The 23,663-nt window shown below is 37.8% G+C and overlaps 1 long non-coding RNA gene across 1 annotated transcript in view; it reads right to left on the bottom strand.

Annotated features, from left to right (window-relative positions):
• Window positions 1-328: 328 nt before the first annotated feature.
• The window catches only part of LOC149126698 (uncharacterized), a 256,806-nt gene continuing 233,471 nt past the window's right edge, over window positions 329-23,663 (bottom strand). The window contains exons 2-3 of the long non-coding RNA XR_016233467.1: window positions 1,443-1,469; window positions 329-916 (exon numbers count right to left, since the gene is read on the bottom strand). This is a non-coding gene — a long non-coding RNA (uncharacterized LOC149126698). The remainder of the gene's footprint in view (window positions 917-1,442; window positions 1,470-23,663) is intronic.

Below are 23,663 nucleotides of genomic sequence, written 5' to 3'. Positions count from 1 at the left end.
TCAAGTTACATCTTTAATGTCATATCTATTAAACAGAAACAGTAAATAACAAAGACATATAATTTCCCTTTAGTACAAGTCTCAGAAGTCAGACTACACAATTCAGCATATGTTATACCGGCCGTCATCTAGTCACATGCAGCAAAGAAGACTAGGAAATCTAATGTTTACACTGGACTATCATAGGTCAGGAAGTCAATTATTAAGGTTGAGGAAAATTAGTAGTAAGGACCAATCAGAAATCTGTGCCCCACAGCTTCATTTTGACAATGAACCAATAAAGAGAAAGAAAAATGCAATTTCACAATAGTTAGCTGGAATGGCAATCAACATTGGGACTCAAAGTCATTATTTTGTGAAATGGGGTACACTTCTGAATTACAGCATTACTCTGCTCTCCTTCAGTGGACAATGGTCAAGGTGCCTGAGTCAGAGTTCCAAAGCCTGAAAAAAGGTCTTAAGGACTCTTGGAACAAAATCCGGGTAAAGGTGTACATATGGGATCCATCTGTCATATTATAGAATGATACGTCTCCATCTTCATAATCCAGGAATATCCCCACCCTACGGGGGGACTCCCTCAGAGTAAGATGAGTTTCTGGGGAAGTGAGAGCCCAGTACTCCCCCTCATAAAGCCTGATGGCCCAGAAACCATTTTGTGGGGATATTGTTACTCTCCCCTTCCTTGTTACATTGTCCTTACAGATTCCTAGATCACAGGAAACTGTGTCCCCAACATCTACTTCCCAGTAGTATCTCCCAGAGGTGATATTCAGCTGACCCAGCCCACAGGGAAGGGAATCAAATCTCTGTGGGCAGTCAGGGAGATCTTGCCTCTCTTCATGCCAGGTCACATGTCTCTGTTCAGAGAGGCAGAGGGCAGGATGGGCAGTGTCTTCATCCAGGGTCATGTGTACTGCAAAGACAAGAGGACTATCATCTCTGTAGGAAAGATCTCAATATTCCTGGGCCAGAGAAACTATTTTTAATTAATTAATTTACTAATTTTTTATTTATTTGACAGGTAGAGTTATAGACAGTGAGAGAGTGAGAGACAGAGAGAAAGGTCTTCCTTCTGTTGGTTCACTCCCCAAATGGCCAGTAGGGCCGGCACTGCGCCAATCCGAAGCCAGGAGCCAGGTGCTTCCTCCTGGTCTCCCATATGTGTGCAGGGGCCCAAGCACTCAGGCCATCCTGCACTGCCCTCCTGGGCCACAGCAGAAAGCAGGTCTGGAAGAGGAGCAACTGGAATTAGAACCAGCACCCATATGGGATGCTGGCGCCACAGGCAGAGGATTAAGGAAGTGAGCCAGGGTTCTGCCCTGAGAGAAACTATTTTGTGAGAGCTTCTCTGGCCCCAGGTGATTCTGCTAACTTCTGTCCATCTTTGTGTGAGACTATGCACAAAGAAAATGGTCCTTTCTACACCATCATAGACTCACCAGCCTGGAACTTTTCTTTCCTCCAATCTGCAAGAAACATATCAACATGAGAACCCACCATCTGAGAAAGACAGTTGCCTGGCCATTCAGAGTATCAATTTCTGAGGATTAGTTAAATATAGCAACAACTAAAGAAAATTCTCTTTTATATCATTGTCTTTCATTTTATAGCCTCCCAGATTATGTCTACTTGAAGACCTGACCCATGCCAATGCTTTCATCCTTCAAAAATTCTACAAGATAACAGTCTTTCATCTATCTAGATGTTGGAGAGGAAATAGGGAATATAGTGAACTTGACTCAACAACTTACGTTTTGCTTTGTTTCTTCAAATTTTAGTACATAATTACCATTCTACCTTCCCTCAAAAGATAAGGTGATACACAGATTTACAAAGATTAAAATGTAATGCTTCAATACCATATATGCTAAAATTTTAGGTTTAATTGAACAGTAAAGTGATGGATGTTTGAGGACAGAAACCGAGAGAATGAGAGCTCTTTCATCTACCGCAATGAGTAAGAATGGGCTAGCCTAAAGCCAGGAGCCCAGAACTCCATCCAAGTCTCCCTGCGGTGGTAGAGAACCAAGTAGTTGGGCCATCATCTGCTCCCTTCCCAGGTGAGGAAGGACGTGGATTGGAAGCAGAGGAACTTGAACTCATCAGCACTTCAGTATTGGATGCAGGTGTCCTGAGCAGTAGCTTAACTTCTGTGTCAAAATACTCATCCCAATGTGTTAAAATCTTGTAGTTTTATGTCATTTTTATGGGAGATATGCTTTGGATTTCTTTTCCTTCATGATGTTTTGTACATTGAAGATATTCATGTATTATATCTTCAGTAATAGGTTATTAATAGAAACCGTGGCACTTACCAGCATATAATGCTGCTTTTCTCCAGTCTGCAAGAGAAGAAAATAGGAAATCCTTTATTTTTCTCCTTCTGTGTCTTCTCTCATTATGCTTCAAATATCATCCTGCATTTTTCTCACACTTCCTTCTCTACATCCTCTGTGCTTTCTTTTTCTCACCTCTATCCTTGTATTCTAAATTTCAAAGACATGATGTTGAAAATGATCAAGTGGAGGAAATTTAGAAAAAATTAAACAATAAAAGGTAGGAGTGTGAAGGTGGGAGCAAGAAATAAAGGAAAGTGGAAAGAGGAAAGTGTGTAAAAAAGGGCATGAAGAATGCAGAATCACAATGATTTTATGGCTTTTGGATATATATCCAGTAGTGTGATTGCTGGATCATATGGCTGTTCTGAAGCAATGCACTCGACTTTACTCTTATTTTTTTTCTGACAGGCAGAGTGGACAGTGAGAGAGAGAGAGAGAGAGAAAGGTTTTCCTTTTGCTGTTGGTTCACCCCTCAATGGGCGCTGAGGCTGGCGTGCTGCGGCCGGTGCACCGCGCTGATCCGAAGCCAGGAGCCATGTGAGGAGGCAGAGGATTAGCTGGCCAGACTATACTCTTGCTTGTAAAATCTCTGGCATGTTGTCAGAGATTAGTAATTCAGAAGTTTTTCATATGCGTGAGCCTGCAGTCTCTGTGTTGTAAAGTTGATGAAGCTCTAGCCGTACTACATATCCACCAAGGTAAACAGGCTGCCCAGAAAACAGGGAATAGTGACGCTGCTGTTCCAGCTGTTTATAATTGATCAGGGACCACTAAGAGAAACTCACACCTCACCAGAGAAAAAATAGCTAATCATCAAAACCTGAAATATGGGGAAAACATTGCAACATATAAAATAAATAAAAGAGGAAAGGAAATGTAAAACCCCATGTACTGAGCTAATGCCAGGCCTAGCAAGTATAATGGTAGTCCTAGGTTAATTACTTATTTAAAAACAGCAGCAACAAAGTAAAATAAAAAGAGAAAATAATGTATTATAGATCCTGGAAAAAAGAATTTTTAGCAAGTACAAAATATATAACATTCCTTCCTTTAATTTTGTAATTCTTTTACTGTGAAAAAGCACAAAATGTTAGCTCTATTTTAAGCAAATGATGACCGAGCGAGAAAACATAATTTGGATTGTAACAGTCTTACTTTAATGAAAATTCTTTAAACAGTGAAAAAAGGAGGTCTTTATACTATTTTCCATAGTGGTTTTACTAGTTTTTATTCCCATCAACTGAGTTGCTCTTTCCCATATCTTCACTAATATTTATTTCTGTCTTTTTGATAATAGCTATTCTAACTGGAGTGAGGTGATATCTCATTGCGGTTTTGAAGGCTAGTGATATTAAGCATTTTTTCATATATTATTGATAATTTGTATTTATTCTTTTGAGAACTGTCTATTCTGGACTTCTGTCGATTTCTCAACTGGATTTTTGTTGTTGTTGAGCTTTTGAGTTCCTGAGATATTTTTATATTAATTTTATGTCAGAAAGGAGATATTTGATCCACTATGTTTATTGTGGCACTATTCATAATAACTGTGATAAATGAATCAACCAAGGTATCCATCATCAGATGTATGAATAAAGAAAATGTATGAATGTATGTATGTATACGTACATATACACATACACAGAAACAATGGAATATTATTCAACAACAAAAAATGAATCTTATTATTTGCTGGAAAATAGATGGGACTGGATTATATCTTGTTAACAAAATAAGCCAGACACAGAAGAACAATACTGCATGTTCTCTACCTTATATGGGGGCTAAAAGAAGAAAATAGCAACAACAAAATTCTCAATATGGACACAGAATAGTAACCACCACAGGCTGCAAACAGGCTGCAAGGGAAGGGATGGGGAGGATAGAGGGAGTTTATTTAAAAAAATAAGATCAGTTGGTTATGGTTCATTAATTGTCACAAATACTAATAAAAGATATTAGTAATAGTGAACTTCAGTGTGGTTTCTTAAGAGTGACAAATATACTAATATAAGATGGTAATAAGTGGAAATAAGTGTGGAGTATATGGGAACTATGTACTACATGATTTTTGTTTTGTAACTTTGAAATAATTCTGAAATTAAAACTTTATTTTAAATTTTTTAAAAATAAGATCATAAAAATCTAATATAATATTCACCCCATGGGCCAGCGCCATAGCGCAGTAGGTTAATCCTCCCCCTGCAGCACCAGCATCCCATATGGCTGCTGGTTCTAGACCCAGCTGCTCCTCTTCCAATCAGTTCTCTGCTATTGCCTGAGAAAGCAGTAGAAGATGGTCCAAGTGCATAGGCACCTGCACCCACATGGGAGACCTAGAGGAAGCACTTGGCTCCTGGCTCCGGCATGGCACAGTTCCAGCCCTACCGGCCATTTGTGGAGTGAACAAATGGAAGGAAGACTTTTCTCTATGTCCCTCCCTCTCACCGTCTGTAACTCTACCTCTCAAATAAATAAATAAAATCTTTAAAAAAATATTCACCCCTATGTTGAAACACTTTTAAATTTTATTTAAGGGGGGTAGTTATTGAAATTCTACTTTGCAAAATAGACTTTTTTTGTGTTGCATTGTTGTATCATAACCAATTACTATAGAGGTTAAGATAGGGGTTGAACCAGTGCTGCGGTTCAATAGGCTAATCCTCTGCCTGCGGCCTGGGCACTCCAGGTTCTAGTCCTGGTTGGGGCACTGGTTCTGTCCTGGTTGCTCCTCTTCTAGTCCAACTCTCTGCTGTGGCTTGGGCGTGCAGTGGAGGATGGCCCAGGTCCTTGGGCCCTGCACCCGCATGGGAGACCAGGAGGAAGCACCTGGCTCCTGGCTTCATATCAGCACAGTGTACAGGCCGCAATGCACTGGCTCTAGCGGCCACTTGGAGGGTGAACCAACGGAAAAGGAAGACCTTTCTCTCTGTCTCTCTCTCTCTCTCTCTCACTGTGTAACTCTGCCTGTCAAAAAAAAAAAAAAAAGATAGGGATTGAATCCAAAAGAGACAGAAAAATGGAATTTTTTGCAAGAGAATGATTACTCACTGAATTTGAATTGAGCCTACTTCTATCTGAAGGAAGCAATGACTACATGCATCCTATAATTGTTATAGGACTCAGATAGGGACTGAACACATTGAAGATGTAGGAATGGAGGTTTCCTAGAGATAATAATTACTTACCAAACATATATTGAGCCTTCCTCCTATCTGAGAGAAAAATAACAAAACATACCTTCATGAGATAGGTTTTGTTAATATCATAAAGAATACACAATTCAAACCATATATCTGTCAGTGTTCATGCATGCAATATTGAGATCATGTTCATTTCATTAGCAATAAAAGAAAACTCTAGAGTACATTCTAACTGAAAACCTACTCCAATTGGAAGAAAATTATATGAGGTGTAAATAGTTAAATACAAGGTGCTTCAGAAATATTGTATGAAAAGAATTAAAAGTTAAGTTTTATTTTCATACAAAAATGTAGAAATTTATATCTACTTTTTCATAATTTACATTTTCCACAAACTTTTTGAAGACCAGTTTTAATGCTTATAATGTGGCACTAAAATTTGTAGAAATATCTTAGAACAAGGTCTTAGATTTTAAAAAATATATTTCCAATGGAATTTACTTAACAATGCATACTAAGGTTATGAAAGTAGAAAAATTAATAGATCAAAATTTATAGAACAAAAAGAAGAAAGAGCAGTAGTAGCTATGGCTGTAAAGAGAAGATTGTAAGCTCATGGGAATATATTTAATATCTAGGATTATTAAAAATATAGTTGAGTAATGCAAATTAACATGTCTCCAGACTGTACTTGATATTAGTATATACTAAGTGTATAAAGGCCAATAAAGGAGTTATTTATATATCCCAGGAACTTTGGAGTCTTATATCCACAGTTAATAACTAAGATATCATCATGTGAAAAATAATGAGCACTCTGTTACAGAAGATCGCTGTAGAACACAATTAAAGAAAATTTTCTATTCAGTGGAAATAGCTATATTCCTGTATTCAGCTCAAAATCTTATATTGAAGATACAACAATTATCAGCAAGTCATAAGAAAGCGTAGAACATACAGTACAGAAAGGAAAAGGGATAAAGAGAAGGAGAGGGAGAGGATCAGAAGGAAACTTAATAAGATAAAAGTTCATGGAGTGAAACAGAAGATGTTTAATGTGAACTCCACAAGTAGGAAAAGCAGAGAAGAATAGAAATGATGTAAAGGGTCAAAAGACATCAAAAAAAGAGAGAAATCTATCGATAGGTAAAAATATCAGAAAAATTACCAATTTCTCCCTGAAGTTCTTCTGAAAAATAAAGTGGAAAATTCATATAAATGTCAAGGGACAACATGGATATAGTTAGAGTATGTTATGCTAAGTGTAATAAGTAGATATAGAATGCCGAATATTATGTGCTTCCACATGTGAAATCTTAAAAAAGGAATAGCATAGAAACAGTTTAGAAAGTTTGTTACAAGAAGCTGAAGGGGCCTGGATATATATGTATGAAATACATGCATCTTGGATACCTTAAATAAAATTAAAAAAGAAAAAGCTAAAGGGGAAGAGGAAGGACACAGAAAGGAAAGAGTTTGATCAAAATGTGCGAAGTTTCCATTAAACTGAAGTAATAGGTTTATGACCATATCGTGACCACAGTTCTTAGCAATATAAAATTCTAAGTTCCTTTAAAAAGCAGATTTTTAATATTCTTATCGCAAAAATTATAAATTGATGCCAAATGTGTTAATTGACCTGAGTGAATTCTTCTACAATATATACATGAATCAAAACATCACATTATACTCCAATATCTAATAATAATATTTGTCAATTAAAATAAAATCTCAAAATTTTAGGGAAAACTATCAAAGAATATGAAAATGAGTTAAACTTCTATTGTAAAGATAAATTAGTAGAATAATTATAATTGGTAGGATACATATAATTATTAAAAATCAACAAACTGATCACTTTGACTAGTGAGATGGCATTGGTACATGCCACCTACATGGGATGGAATTGGAAGACCCTGACACGTTTCTAACTCTACTATTAGGGGTAAGTCCGATTGAGCATATGCCAAATTCTACATCTCCTCTCTCTTATTCCCACTCTTATATTTAACAGGAATCATTTTCAGTTAAATTTAAACCCCTAAGAATAATTGTGTGTTAATTAAAGATTTCACATACACAAGACTGGTGTCTGATAATACTAAATGATAGAATTAAAAAGGAGAGAATGATCCAACATGGGAAGCAGGATACACAGCAGACTCATAAAATTGCAGATGTCCTAAACAGCACTTTGGCTTCAGAATCTGCCCTTAATGCATTTGGATCCAGCTAAAAAGCCCATGACAGTGTTTCAGGCAGGAGACGCCAAGACACTGAGGCAAAAACAAAACAAAACAACCAATAAACAAAAACCTGACCTAAATGAAAGATCTCTGTGAGTGAGATCCCAGTGGAAAGAATGGGCCATCAAAGAAGGAGGTACCTTTCTCTGAAGGGAAGACTTCCACTTTGGCTATGACCTTTTCTAAATAAGAATGGAGTTGGTGAACTCAAGAGGCTTCCATAGCCTTGGCAAGTCATGACAAGAGCCTCGAGTGATTACTGACGCCATCAACAAGAGTGTCAGTTGTTAAGTCAACAACAGGAGTCACTGTGCATTTACTCCCCATGTAGGATCTCTGTCCTTAATGTGCTGTACATTGTGATTTAATGCTATAACTAGTACTCAAACAGTATTTTTCACTTTGTGTTTCTGTGTGGGTGCAAACTGAAGTAATCTTTACTTAGTATATATTAAATTGATCTTCTTTATATAAAGAGAATTGAAAATGAATCTTGATGTGAATGGGTTGGGAGAGGTGGTATGAGATTGGATGGTTCCAGGTGAAAGGGAGGTTATGGAGGGAAAAACCACTATAATCAAAAAATTGTACTTTGGAAATTTATATTTATTAAATAAAAGTTAAAAGACCAAATTGACAAGGAAGCACATTTCTAGCTCAGAAAATCAAACAGAGGGAATATAGAAATATAGAAATCTAAAAATGGTGGGAATGCAAACTGGTTAAGCCACTATGGAAGTCAGTCTGGAGATTCCTCAGAAACTTGCATATAACCCTACCATACAACCCAGCCATACCACTCCTTGGAATTTACCCAAAGGAAATTAAATTGGCAAACAAAAAAGCTGTCTACACATTAATGTTTATTGCAGCTCAATTCACAATAGCTAAGACCTGGAACCAACCCAAATGCCCATCAACAGTAGACTGGATAAAGAAATTATGGGACATGTACTCTATAGAATACTATACAGCAGTCAAAAACAATGAAATCAGGTCATTTGCACCAAGATGGAGGAATCTGGAAAACATTATGCTGAGTGAATTAAGCCGGTCCCAAAGAGACACATATCATATATTCTCCCTGATTGGCGACAACTAGCTGAGCACCAAAGGGGAAACTTGTTGAAGTGAAATGGACACTATGAAAAACAGTGACTTGATCAGCCCTTGTCCTACTGTTGATGTACAATGTAATACTTTATCGCTTTTAGTATTTTTTTTTTGTTCCACTTAATACTATTTGTTGAACTCTGTGGTTGACACACAATTATTCTTAGGTGTATAAATTTAACTGAAAAGTGATCCCTGTTAAATATAAGAGTGAGAATAAGAGAGGGAGGAGATGTAAAGTTTGTGACATGCTCAATCTGACTTGCCCCAAATGGTGGAGTTAGAAATGTGTCAGGGGACTCCAATACAATCTCATCAAGGTGGCATGTACCAATGCCATCGCACTAGTCCAAGTGATCAATGTCAGTTCATAATTGATCACACTGATAGGTCTAAGAGACAGTCAAAGGGATCACACAAACAAGACTAGTGTCTGCTAATACTAACTGATAGAATAAAAAAGGGAGAGAACGATCCAACATGGGAAGCGTGATGCACAGCAGACTCATAGAATGGCAGATGTCCTAAACAGCACTCTGGCCTCAGAATCAGCCCTTAAGGCATTTGGACCTGGCTGAAAAGCCCATGAGAGTATTTTAGGCATGGAAAGCCAAGACACTGTGGCAAAAAAAAAAAAAAAATAAATAAATAAAAAGAAAGAAGACGTAAATGAAAGATCTCTGTGAGTGAGATCCCAGTGGAAAGAAAAGGGCCATCAAAGAAGGAGGTACCTTTCTCTGAAGGGAGGAGAGAACTTCCACTTTGACTACGACCCTGTCTGAATAAGATTGAAGTTGGTGAACTCAGGGGGCTTCCATAGTCTTGGCAACTCATGACTAGAGCCTAGGGAGATTACTGATGCCATAAACAAGAGTGTCAAATTGTTAAATCAACAAAAGGAGTCACTGTGTACTTACTTCTCACGTGGGATCTGTCCTTAATGTGTTGTCCAATGTGAAGTAATGCTATAACTAGTGCTGAAACAGTATTTTACACTTTGTGTTTCTGTGTGGGTGCAAACTGTTGAAATCTTTACTTAGTATATACATTTTTCAAAAGAGGAAATCCAAATGGCCAACAGGCACATGAAAAAATGTTCAAGGTCATTAGCAATCAGGGAAATGCAAATCAAAACCACAATGAGGTTTCACCTCACCCCGGTTAGAATGGCTCACATGCAGAAATCTACCAGCAACAGATGCTGGCGAGGATGTGGGGAAAAAGGGACACTAACCCACTGTTGGTGGGAATGCAAACTGGTCAAGCCACTATGGAAGTCAGTCTGGAGATTCCTCAGAAACCTGAAGATAACCCTACCGTTCGACCCAGCCATTCCACTCCTTGGAATTTACCCAAAGGAGTTTAAATTGGCAAACAAAAAAGCGGTCTGCACCCTAATGTTTATCGCAGCACAATTCACAATAGCCAAGACCTGGAACCAACCTAAATGCCCATCAACGGTAGACTGGATAAAGAAATTATGGGATATGTACTCTTTAGAACACTATACCGCAGTAAGAAACAACGAAATCCAGTCATTTGCAACAAAATGGAGGAATCTGGAACACATCATGCTGAGTGAAATAAGCCAGTCCCAAAGGGACAAATACCATATGTTCTCCCTGATCGGTGACGACTGACTGAACACCAAGAGGGAAACCTGTTGGAGTGAGGTGGACACTATGGGAAACGGTGGCTTGATCAGCATAGCCCTGACTGTTAATGAACAACTTAATACATTATCCCTCTTAGTAGTTTTTTTATCTGTTCTACTTAATATGACTGGTTTAGTTCTGTAATTGATGCACAGTTATTCTTAAGTGTTGAAAATTAACTGAAATGTGATCCCTGTTGAACATGGGAGTGGGAATGGGAGAGGGAAGAGATGTATAATTTGGGACATGCTCAGGCTGACTTGCCCCAAGTGGTGGAGTTGGAAGCATACCAGGGGATTCCAATTCAATCCCATCGAGGTGGCATGTACCAATGCCATCTCACTGTTCCAGGTGATCAGTTTCAGTTCACAGTTGGTCATGGTGGAGGGACTGGGAGTCAAAGGGAGCACATAGACAAGTCTAGTACCTGCTAACGCTAACCGATGGAGTAAATAAAGGGGAGAGTGAACCAACATGGGAAGTGAGATACTCAGCAGACTCATAGAATGGCAGATGTCCTAAATAGCACTTTGGCCTCAGAATCAGCCCTAAAGGCATTCGGAGCTGGCTGAAAAGCCCATGAGAGTATTTCAGGCATGGAAAGCCAAGACACTCTGGCAAAAGATCTCTGTGAGTGAGATCCCAGTGGAAAGAACAGGTCTTCAAAGAAGGAGGTACCTTTCTCTGAAGGGAGGAGAGAACCTCCACTTTGACTATGACCTTGTCTAAACAAGATAAGAGTCGGAGAACTCAGAGGGCTTCCATAGCCTTGGAAACTCATGACTGGAGCATAGGGAGATTACTGATGCCATAGACAGGAGTGTCAATTGGTAAAGTCAACAATAGGAGTCACTGTGCACTTACTCCTCATGTAGGATCTCTATCCTTAATGTGCTGTACATTGAGATTTAATGCTATAACGAGTACTCAAACAATATATTTCACTTTGTGTTTCTATGGGGGTGCAAACTGTTGAAATCCTTACTTAATGCATACTAAACTGATCCTCTGTAAAAGAAAAAAAAAAGAAATTATCAATTCCCAACTTGACTCTCACTGGGATTAAACATGACAATAGGTCTGATCTGATTTCATCATCATTTAAAAAAAATCATCTATTATTTTTCACTTTATGTTTCTGTGTGGGAGCAAACTGTTGAAATCCATACTTGATGTATACTAAGCTGATCTTCTGTATATTAAGATAATCGAAAATGAATCTTGATGTGAATGGAAGGGGAGAGGGAGTGGGAAAGGGAAGGGTTGTGGGTGGGAAGGACAGTATTGGGGGGAAGCCATTGTAATCCATAAGTCGTACTTTGGAAATTTATATTCATTAAATAAAAGTTTAAAAAAAAAGAAAAAAACAAACAAACAAAAAAAAGTATATACTAAATCGATCTTCTGTATATAAAGATAATTAAAAATGAATCTTGATGTGAATGGAATGGGAGAGGGAGCGGGAGATGGGAGGGGTGCGTGTGGGAGGGAAATTATATTTGGAAATTTATATTTACTAAATAAAAGTTAAAAATTGATGAAAAAATGTAAATGATTGGAAAGAAAGACTAAGATATGTGCCATACATTTTTTTTATAAAATATCCAAGTAATACAGCTAATCCAATGCACGCTCATGCGCGCACACACACACACACACGTGAATGGAAGGGCTTTAAAAAGTGGAAAATGTAATTCTTAGATGTTACCTTCTGTTTGTCTTTCTGTGTCTCTACCTTTCATATAAATAAATAAATACATATACGTTTGTTAAAAAATGGGTTAGGTGTTTGGAACAGTGGTTAACCCACTGCTTATAACGTCAGCATCTCACATTATAAGGGTTCCAATCCTGGCTCCACTTCTGAGTCCAGCTTCCTGCTAATGCACTCCCAAGGAAGCAGCTGTGATTACTCAGTTACTGGATCCTTGCTACCACATGGAAGATCCAGAAGAGTTCCTGGCTCCTGGCTTTGACCTGGCCCAGCCTGACTTTTGTAGGATTTAGTGAATGAACCAGAGAATTGGAAATCTCTCTGTCTCTGTATGTCTGTCTCTTTTAAATTAAATGAATAAATAAAATTTAAAAATAGATGATGGAGATTTTCCATAAACTGTTTGAAGCCTCCTGTACGAGACTGTGCATTGCCTTCCTCTATAGGTAATTATATTTTATAATACATATTATCTTGGCATTAGTGTGTTGAAATTGATATTTTAATTTTCCAAGATTTCTCTACTATGTCAGAATAAACAAGATATCTTTAACTAAAACATAATTTTTAGAATTAGTATTTAATATTATAGTATGATCAAGACTTCTTAAAAATTTTTAATGAACATATAAAATTATACATTTTGTGGGGCACTTAGTGATGTCTTTATACATGTATACATTGTGCAATGTCCGATGGAGGTTAATATATCTATGTCTTCAAAGATCTAGCATTTCTTTGTACTGACAACATACAAAATCGTATCTTCTGGGTGTTTTAAATTAGAGAAATAGTCAGTACATTAATATTATCTGTTATCACCCTACTGCACAGAAGCATCCCAGCACTGCTTACTCCTACCTAGCTATAACTTTGTACACATTAATAAACCTTTTTCCATCTCTGCCTCCCCATGTTTCTCCTCATCCTCTTATAACCTTCAAAGGCTTCTTAGAAGATATGAGAGCCATGGGCTGGTGCCGTGGCTCACTTTGTTGGTCTTCTGCATGTGGTGCCGGGTTCTAGCCCCAGTATCTCCTCTTACAGTCCAGCACTCTGCTGTGGTCCTGGAGGGCAGTGGAGGATTGCCCAGTTGCTTGGGCCCCTGTACCCTCATGGGAGACCAGGAGGAAGCACTGGCTCCTGGATTCAGATCTTCACAGCTCTAGCTGTAGCGGCCATTTAGGGGGTGAAGCAACATAAGGAAGAACTTTCTGTCTTTCTCTCTAATTGTCTAACTCTATCTGTCAAATAAAAAAAAGAAGATATAAGAGCCATGAAGAAAGCAAATTACTGCCACGTGTAGGGCAATATTTTTTTTAGGATTTTTTTTAACTTTTATCTAATGAATATAAATTTCCAAAATACAGCTTATGGACTACAATGGCTTCCCCCACCCATAACGTCCCTCCCACCCGCAACCCTCCCCTTTCCCACTCCCTCTCCCCTTCCATTCACATCAAGATTCATTTTCAATTCTCTTTATATAAGAAGATCAGTTTAGTATACATTAAGTAAAGATTTCAACAGTTTTCTCCCACACAGAAACATAGAGTGAAAAATACTGTTTGAGTACTAGTTATAGCATTAAATCTCAATGTACAGCACACTAAGGACAGAGATCCCACATGAGGAGTAAGTGCACAGTGACTCCTGTTGTTGACTTAACAAATTGACACTCTTGTTTATGGCATCAGTAATCACCCTAGGCTCTTGTCATGAGCTGCCAAGGCTATGGAAGCCCCCTGAGTTCACCGACTCTGATCATATTTAGACAAGGCCATAGTCAAAGTGGAGGTTCTCTCCTCCCTTCAGAGAAAGGTACCTCCTTCTTTGATGACCCGTTCTTTCCACTGGAATCTCACTAGCGGAGATCTTTCATTTAGGTTTTTTTTTTTTTTTTTTTTTTTCCCCAGAGTGTCTTGGCTTTCCTTGCCTGAAATACTCTCATGGGCTTTTCAGCCAGATCTGCATGCCTTAAGGGCTGATTCTGAGGCCAGAGTGCTGTTTAGGACATATGCCATTCTATGGGTCTGCTGTGTATCTCACTTCCCATATTGGATCATTCTGTCCCTTTTTTATTCTATCAGCTAGTATTAGCAGACACTAGTCTTGTTTATGTGATCCCTTTGGTTCTTAGTCCTATCATTATGATCAATTGTGAACAGAAATTGATCACTGGAACTAGTGAGATAACATTGGTACATGCCACCTTGATGGGAAGGGCAATATTTTTGCAAGCTTCATGATCTGTAATCCTTAATATTTAATGAACTTTCATTAGGTTTTAATTGAGTTGTCAATTGACAGAAATTTCGAAATTATCTTTGATGAAGAGTAATTTTTTGGTTTTTATCATGTGCCTCAAGAGAAGTTCCAACAATCAAGTGACTACACTTTAATTAAGGTCCTTCCTATTCCTGTTATCTTACATATTAGGGTGCAATTTCTCAGTCTATAAATCTTTGACTAAAACTAAGAAAAGATGGGGACGGTGCTGTGGCGCAGCGGGTTAACATCCTGGCCTGAAGTGCCGGCATCCCATATGAGCGCCAGTTTGAATACCATTTGCTCCATTTCTGATCCACCTCTCTGCTATGGCCTGGGAAAGAAGTACAAGATGGCCCAAGTCCTTGAGGCCCTGCACCCACGTGGGAGACCTGGAAGAAGCTCCTGGCTTCGGATCGGCACAGCTCCAGCCATGTGACCATCTGGAGAGTGAAGCAGTGGATGGAAGACCTCTCTCTCTCTCTCTCTGCCTCTCCCCTCTCTATGTAACTCTGACTTTCAAATAAAAAATAAATCTTTAAGTAAAAAAATAATAAATGGAATAAAATTGCTGTTTTACTGACTCAGGTGTTTGAGAGAAGTAAAATTAATCAAGAAAGAATAAGAAAGGAAGGAGGAGAGAGTTTTAGGTGGGAAGTATCACTATGCTCCAAAAGCTATATATGTGGGTAAATCTATATATGTGGGTAAATCAGGGCATGAAGTTAGGAGAATGGGGAATAAACGCAAAATACAAGAGAGCAATCATTTTCAAGTGTCAATGGAGTTGTTCCTCGACGGTGAAGACAAGGGCTTATCATTCATTGTTTCTCATAGTCACTATGCACTTGCCCCCCTGTAGGACCTCTACCATATTTTAAGGGAATAAAGGACTGTCAGAAGGTATTTACCATTATGTCTCTGCAGTTCATCTGAAAATAAGATGCAAAAAATCAATATAAATACTCTTTCAGAAGAATGTTGAGAAAATTCCAACTTGTGAAAAATGCAATGCAAAATTCATGCTGAAGATATGGAGGAACACACAAACACACACACACACTCATCTATGCTGCTGGAAAACTAATTACGTAGGAGTAGCATGTTAAGGAGGTTCAAGAAAAGGAGAGAAATTGCTTTACTGATAAAAAATAGGACTACTAGTTTTGATGGTGACCATATAAAATATCTGTATTTATCATACAATGTTTTTGCTTTTATATATTATTATGGATCTTTGGTACGGTTTTGGATTCCCAGTAAATCTATGATATTGATTCTCATTACCATTGTAGTAAGGGTGCATCGAGTCACAATCAACCATGAGTTGGGGACTCCTGAGCTACTGCTCCTGGAATAAATCTGAGTTCACATGCCTCTAAGATTCTGCCATCACAGGACCACAATTTCACTTCAATTATACATGCTTGTGTGTCAGGAATCGGGACACAGAATTAAGAGATGTTTATAGGGTAGGAAAGCTTTGGCTGAACTAAAACTGGAGGTGAATGACAGAAAAGAGAAATGGAGAGAACTGAATATGGGAGAAGTCCACAGTCAACATATTTCGGGAGAGAGCAGACATTCAAGCGAAAGGTAAATGAAGGCATGCATGGGGGAAGAGGGAATAAATGCAAAAGACAGCAACAGAGCCGTCCTTTTAAAGTGTTAGGGATTAAATCTGTCAGAGAATATTTACCACATCTTCTCTGACGTTCATCTAAAAATCCAAAGGAAAAATCAATATAAATATTCTTTTTATGGAATGCAAGGCTAAGAAATCCCTATATTTTAAGGGAATAAAGGAATGTCATCATGTATTTACCATTACGATTCTGAAGTTCATCTGAAAATAAGATGGATAAAATAAATATAAATAACCATGTTTTAACGTCGATAAGAAATTCCAGCTTATTCCAAATGCAGTGCAAAATTTAAACTCAAGATATGGACACACACACATACACACACACACACTCACACAACCATGCTGCTGGAAACCTAATGTTTTCTAAGTAACATGCTAGGCAGAATTACAGCAAAGGAGGAAATTTGCTTCACTGAGAAAAAATAGGGAAGAGTATAGTCTTCCAGATAAAATGACTCTTGGTATAATTTTCTTCTTGGAAAAAATGGGATGCTGTTAACTCATATCTATTTCAGGAAGGAACAATCACATTTTACCTTAACAAAATTATTTGAAATCAAAATTTAAATGAAGTATAAATTAATCACAAACAAGTTTGTAAATTTTTAACTCATTTCCTAAAGATGAGGAGATAACATATGCAAAGTACGGACACTTATATTTTGGAATATCTGATAAAGGTCCTAAATCAAGAGAAGTATTCAGGAAGTAAATATATTGAAGGAAACTATGTGACTGTTTGCTTAACTCCCATCACCTCACCAATCATATTGAATCTTCAGAAGATTTTGAGTAAGAAAGAAACATTTACACAAAATCAAAGACATAGAATAAAAAACAAAAAAAGAATGATAATGGATCGAAAAGTTAAGCAAAAAGAAATGATGAGAACTTGGTATAAAAAGGGCCGAAAACCAAAAAATAAAATGAGGAGGAAGAAGAGTAGATATGTGGAGAAGGGAGAGCTAAAGGATGCCATTAATGAGACGAGAGAGAGTTAAAGCCATCAAGAAAAAATATAAGGGGATAAAGGGCTGCCAGAAAATATATACCATTACATCCCTGAAGTTCACGTAAAAATATGACGAAAAAATCAAACTCAATATTCCTGTTATAAAACGTTTTAAAAATTGCAAATTATGAGGAATGCAATGCAAAATTTAAACTCATGATACAGACACACACACACACACACACACACACACAAACTCCCACGTATGCTGCTGGAAAACTAATTTTGTCTAAGTAACATGCTATACAGAATGAAAGAAAAGGAGGACATTTGCTATACTACAAAGTAGAAATCTTAGTTTGGAGGGTTACCATATAAAATACCTTTATTTTTTGTTTGTTATTCAGCCTTTTATTTTTAGGGTTTCTCGATACTGTCTTTGATTCCCAGGACATCTATGATACTGATTCTGATTATCATGGTAGCAATGTTGCATTAAGTCACAATCGACCCTGAGTTAGGGACTCCGGAGCCACTGCTCCTGGAATAAAATCTGAGTTCAGATGCCTCTACGTCAATGGTCACAACGGCACCCAAGCTCCCACTAGTTTTACAGGCTGGTGTGCCAAGAATCTGGACACAGATTAAAGTGATGTTTATGGGGAAGTAAAGCGATGGCGGAACAACAAAGGGAGGCGAATGACAGAAAACGAGAGAAAAGAGAAATGGAGAGAACTTAATACGGGGGAAGTCCAGTAGTGAACATACATGGGGAGAGAGTACATAGTCAGGAGAAGGGTAAATCTAGGCATGCAATTAGGGCAAGAGGGAATCAATGCAAAAGACAACAAGAGAGCAATCATTTTAAAGTGTCAAGAGAGTAAAAGCTGTCAGGGAATATTTACCACATTTTCTCTGAAGTTCATCTGAAAACAAGATGGAAAAATCAATATAAATACTCTTTTCAGAAGACTGTTAAGAAAATTCCAACTTACGTGAAATGCAGTGCAAAATTTAAACTGAAGATATGGATTAGCATACACAGACACACACACATATGCATGATGCTGAAATACTAATTTTGTCTAATTAACATGCTATACAGAATTTAAGAATTGTAAATTTGTTTACTGAGAAATAATAGAAATAGTAGTCTGATTGTAACCATGTAAAATATCTTTATTTTTGTATGCTATTCAAGCTTTTATTTTTAGGGTTCTTTGATACTGTCTTTGATTCCCGGTACATCTATGACATTGATTCTGATTATCATGGTAGCAATGTTGCATTAAGTCACAATCAACCCTGAGCGAGGGACTCCTGAGCCACTGCTCCTGGAAAACATCTGAGTTCAGATGCCTGTAAGTGAATGGTCACCACAGGACCAATATTTCACTTCATTATACACGCTTGTTTTTCTAGAATCAAAATACATGGCCAGTGCCATGTCTCAATAGGCTAATCCTCCACCTGCTGCGCTGGCACACTGGTTTCTAGTCCCAGTCCAGGCGCCGGATTCTGTCTTGGTTGCCCCTCTTCCAGTCCAGCTCTCTGCTGTGGCTCAGGAGTGCAGTGGAGGATGGCCCAAGTGCTTGGGCCCTGCAGCCACATGGCAGACCAGGAGAAGCACCTGGCTCCTGGCTTCCGATCAGTGCAGTGTTCCGGCAGCAGTGCGCCTACTGTTTCTCCTCTCTGGTCCAGCTCTCTGCTGAAGCCCAGGAGGACAGTGGAGATTTGGCCCAAATGCTTGGTCCTGTGCACAAACATGTGAGCCCAATGGGAAGTGCCTGGCTCCAGGTTTCAGATAGGCACAGCGCTGACCATGATGGCCATTTGGGGTTAACCAAAGGAAGGGAGGCTTTTCTCTCTCTCTCTCTCTCTCTCTCTCTCTCTCTCTCTCACTGTCTAACCCTTTCTGTGAAATAAATTTAAAAACAAGAAGAATTTGTATACTAAATAAATAGATGTATATAGGGAAGTTAAGCCTTGGCTGAACAAAAACTAGACTGAGTGATAGGAAATGAAAGAACAGAGAAATAGAGAGACCTACTATGGGAGAAGTCCAGCAGTCAACATTTATGGGGAGAGAGTATACATTCAAAAGAAAGGTAAATCAAAGCATGCAAGTAGGTGAAGAGGGAATACATGCAAACGAACAAAAGAGAGCAATTATTTTAAAGTGTCAAGGGAATAAATGCTGACAGAGAATATTTACCACATCTTTTCTGACGTTCATCTAAATATAAGAAGAAAAAGATCTCTATAAATATTCTTCTTACTGAAGGCAAGGCTAATAAATTTCTACATTTTAATGGAATAAAGGAATGTCAAACAATATTTACCATTATTTCTCTGAAGTTCATCTGAAAATAAGATAAATAAAATGAATATAAATATTCTTGTTTAAACGTGGATAAGGAATTCCAACTTATTAAACATGCAATGCAAAATTTAAGCTACAGATATTGACAAACATGCACACACCCACGCACACACACACATATCAATGATGATGGAAAACTAATTTTGTCTAAATAACATGCTATGTAGAATTAAAGAAAAGGAGGAAATTCGCTTCACCGAGAAAAAAATATTAATATTAGTTCTGATGGTTACCATATAAAATAACTTTATATTTTGTATGTTATTCAGGCTTTTATTTTTTGGCTCCTTTGGTACGGTTTTGGATTCCCAGTAAATCTATGATATTGATTCTCATTACCATTGTAGTAAGGGTGCATCGAGTCACAATCAACCATGAGTTGGGGACTCCTGAGCTACTGCTCCTGGAATAAATCTGAGTTCACATGCCTCTAAGATTCTGCCATCACAGGACCACAATTTCACTTCAATTATACATGCTTGTGTGTCAGGAATCGGGACACAGAATTAAGAGATGTTTATAGGGTAGGAAAGCTTTGGCTGAACTAAAACTGGAGGTGAATGACAGAAAAGAGAAATGGAGAGAACTGAATATGGGAGAAGTCCACAGTCAACATATTTCGGGAGAGAGCAGACATTCAAGCGAAAGGTAAATGAAGGCATGCATGGGGGAAGAGGGAATAAATGCAAAAGACAGCAACAGAGCCGTCCTTTTAAAGTGTTAGGGATTAAATCTGTCAGAGAATATTTACCACATCTTCTCTGACGTTCATCTAAAAATCCAAAGGAAAAATCAATATAAATATTCTTTTTATGGAATGCAAGGCTAAGAAATCCCTATATTTTAAGGGAATAAAGGAATGTCATCATGTATTTACCATTACGATTCTGAAGTTCATCTGAAAATAAGATGGATAAAATAAATATAAATAACCATGTTTTAACGTCGATAAGAAATTCCAGCTTATTCCAAATGCAGTGCAAAATTTAAACTCAAGATATGGACACACACACATACACACACACACACTCACACAACCATGCTGCTGGAAACCTAATGTTTTCTAAGTAACATGCTAGGCAGAATTACAGCAAAGGAGGAAATTTGCTTCACTGAGAAAAAATAGGGAAGAGTATAGTCTTCCAGATAAAATGACTCTTGGTATAATTTTCTTCTTGGAAAAAATGGGATGCTGTTAACTCATATCTATTTCAGGAAGGAACAATCACATTTTACCTTAACAAAATTATTTGAAATCAAAATTTAAATGAAGTATAAATTAATCACAAACAAGTTTGTAAATTTTTAACTCATTTCCTAAAGATGAGGAGATAACATATGCAAAGTACGGACACTTATATTTTGGAATATCTGATAAAGGTCCTAAATCAAGAGAAGTATTCAGGAAGTAAATATATTGAAGGAAACTATGTGACTGTTTGCTTAACTCCCATCACCTCACCAATCATATTGAATCTTCAGAAGATTTTGAGTAAGAAAGAAACATTTACACAAAATCAAAGACATAGAATAAAAAACAAAAAAAGAATGATAATGGATCGAAAAGTTAAGCAAAAAGAAATGATGAGAACTTGGTATAAAAAGGGCCGAAAACCAAAAAATAAAATGAGGAGGAAGAAGAGTAGATATGTGGAGAAGGGAGAGCTAAAGGATGCCATTAATGAGACGAGAGAGAGTTAAAGCCATCAAGAAAAAATATAAGGGGATAAAGGGCTGCCAGAAAATATATACCATTACATCCCTGAAGTTCACGTAAAAATATGACGAAAAAATCAAACTCAATATTCCTGTTATAAAACGTTTTAAAAATTGCAAATTATGAGGAATGCAATGCAAAATTTAAACTCATGATACAGACACACACACACACACACACACACACACACAAACTCCCACGTATGCTGCTGGAAAACTAATTTTGTCTAAGTAACATGCTATACAGAATGAAAGAAAAGGAGGACATTTGCTATACTACAAAGTAGAAATCTTAGTTTGGAGGGTTACCATATAAAATACCTTTATTTTTTGTTTGTTATTCAGCCTTTTATTTTTAGGGTTTCTCGATACTGTCTTTGATTCCCAGGACATCTATGATACTGATTCTGATTATCATGGTAGCAATGTTGCATTAAGTCACAATCGACCCTGAGTTAGGGACTCCGGAGCCACTGCTCCTGGAATAAAATCTGAGTTCGGATGCCTCTACGTCAATGGTCACAACGGCACCCAAGCTCCCACTAGTTTTACAGGCTGGTGTGCCAAGAATCTGGACACAGATTAAAGTGATGTTTATGGGGAAGTAAAGCGATGGCGGAACAACAAAGGGAGGCGAATGACAGAAAACGAGAGAAAAGAGAAATGGAGAGAACTTAATACGGGGGAAGTCCAGTAGTGAACATACATGGGGAGAGAGTACATAGTCAGGAGAAGGGTAAATCTAGGCATGCAATTAGGGCAAGAGGGAATCAATGCAAAAGACAACAAGAGAGCAATCATTTTAAAGTGTCAAGAGAGTAAAAGCTGTCAGGGAATATTTACCACATTTTCTCTGAAGTTCATCTGAAAACAAGATGGAAAAATCAATATAAATACTCTTTTCAGAAGACTGTTAAGAAAATTCCAACTTACGTGAAATGCAGTGCAAAATTTAAACTGAAGATATGGATTAGCATACACAGACACACACACATATGCATGATGCTGAAATACTAATTTTGTCTAATTAACATGCTATACAGAATTTAAGAATTGTAAATTTGTTTACTGAGAAATAATAGAAATAGTAGTCTGATTGTAACCATGTAAAATATCTTTATTTTTGTATGCTATTCAAGCTTTTATTTTTAGGGTTCTTTGATACTGTCTTTGATTCCCGGTACATCTATGACATTGATTCTGATTATCATGGTAGCAATGTTGCATTAAGTCACAATCAACCCTGAGCGAGGGACTCCTGAGCCACTGCTCCTGGAAAACATCTGAGTTCAGATGCCTGTAAGTGAATGGTCACCACAGGACCAATATTTCACTTCATTATACACGCTTGTTTTTCTAGAATCAAAATACATGGCCAGTGCCATGTCTCAATAGGCTAATCCTCCACCTGCTGCGCTGGCACACTGGTTTCTAGTCCCAGTCCAGGCGCCGGATTCTGTCTTGGTTGCCCCTCTTCCAGTCCAGCTCTCTGCTGTGGCTCAGGAGTGCAGTGGAGGATGGCCCAAGTGCTTGGGCCCTGCAGCCACATGGCAGACCAGGAGAAGCACCTGGCTCCTGGCTTCCGATCAGTGCAGTGTTCCGGCAGCAGTGCGCCTACTGTTTCTCCTCTCTGGTCCAGCTCTCTGCTGAAGCCCAGGAGGACAGTGGAGATTTGGCCCAAATGCTTGGTCCTGTGCACAAACATGTGAGCCCAATGGGAAGTGCCTGGCTCCAGGTTTCAGATAGGCACAGCGCTGACCATGATGGCCATTTGGGGTTAACCAAAGGAAGGGAGGCTTTTCTCTCTCTCTCTCTCTCTCTCTCTCTCTCTCTCTCTCTCTCACTGTCTAACCCTTTCTGTGAAATAAATTTAAAAACAAGAAGAATTTGTATACTAAATAAATAGATGTATATAGGGAAGTTAAGCCTTGGCTGAACAAAAACTAGACTGAGTGATAGGAAATGAAAGAACAGAGAAATAGAGAGACCTACTATGGGAGAAGTCCAGCAGTCAACATTTATGGGGAGAGAGTATACATTCAAAAGAAAGGTAAATCAAAGCATGCAAGTAGGTGAAGAGGGAATACATGCAAACGAACAAAAGAGAGCAATTATTTTAAAGTGTCAAGGGAATAAATGCTGACAGAGAATATTTACCACATCTTTTCTGACGTTCATCTAAATATAAGAAGAAAAAGATCTCTATAAATATTCTTCTTACTGAAGGCAAGGCTAATAAATTTCTACATTTTAATGGAATAAAGGAATGTCAAACAATATTTACCATTATTTCTCTGAAGTTCATCTGAAAATAAGATAAATAAAATGAATATAAATATTCTTGTTTAAACGTGGATAAGGAATTCCAACTTATTAAACATGCAATGCAAAATTTAAGCTACAGATATTGACAAACATGCACACACCCACGCACACACACACATATCAATGATGATGGAAAACTAATTTTGTCTAAATAACAT

This window comes from Oryctolagus cuniculus, chromosome 5 (assembly GCF_051225735.1).
Source record: "Oryctolagus cuniculus isolate XC-2025 breed Fujian yellow rabbit chromosome 5, ASM5122573v1, whole genome shotgun sequence".
Lineage (NCBI taxonomy): Eukaryota > Metazoa > Chordata > Mammalia > Lagomorpha > Leporidae > Oryctolagus > Oryctolagus cuniculus.
This window is presented reverse-complemented; position numbering and strand designations above follow the sequence as displayed.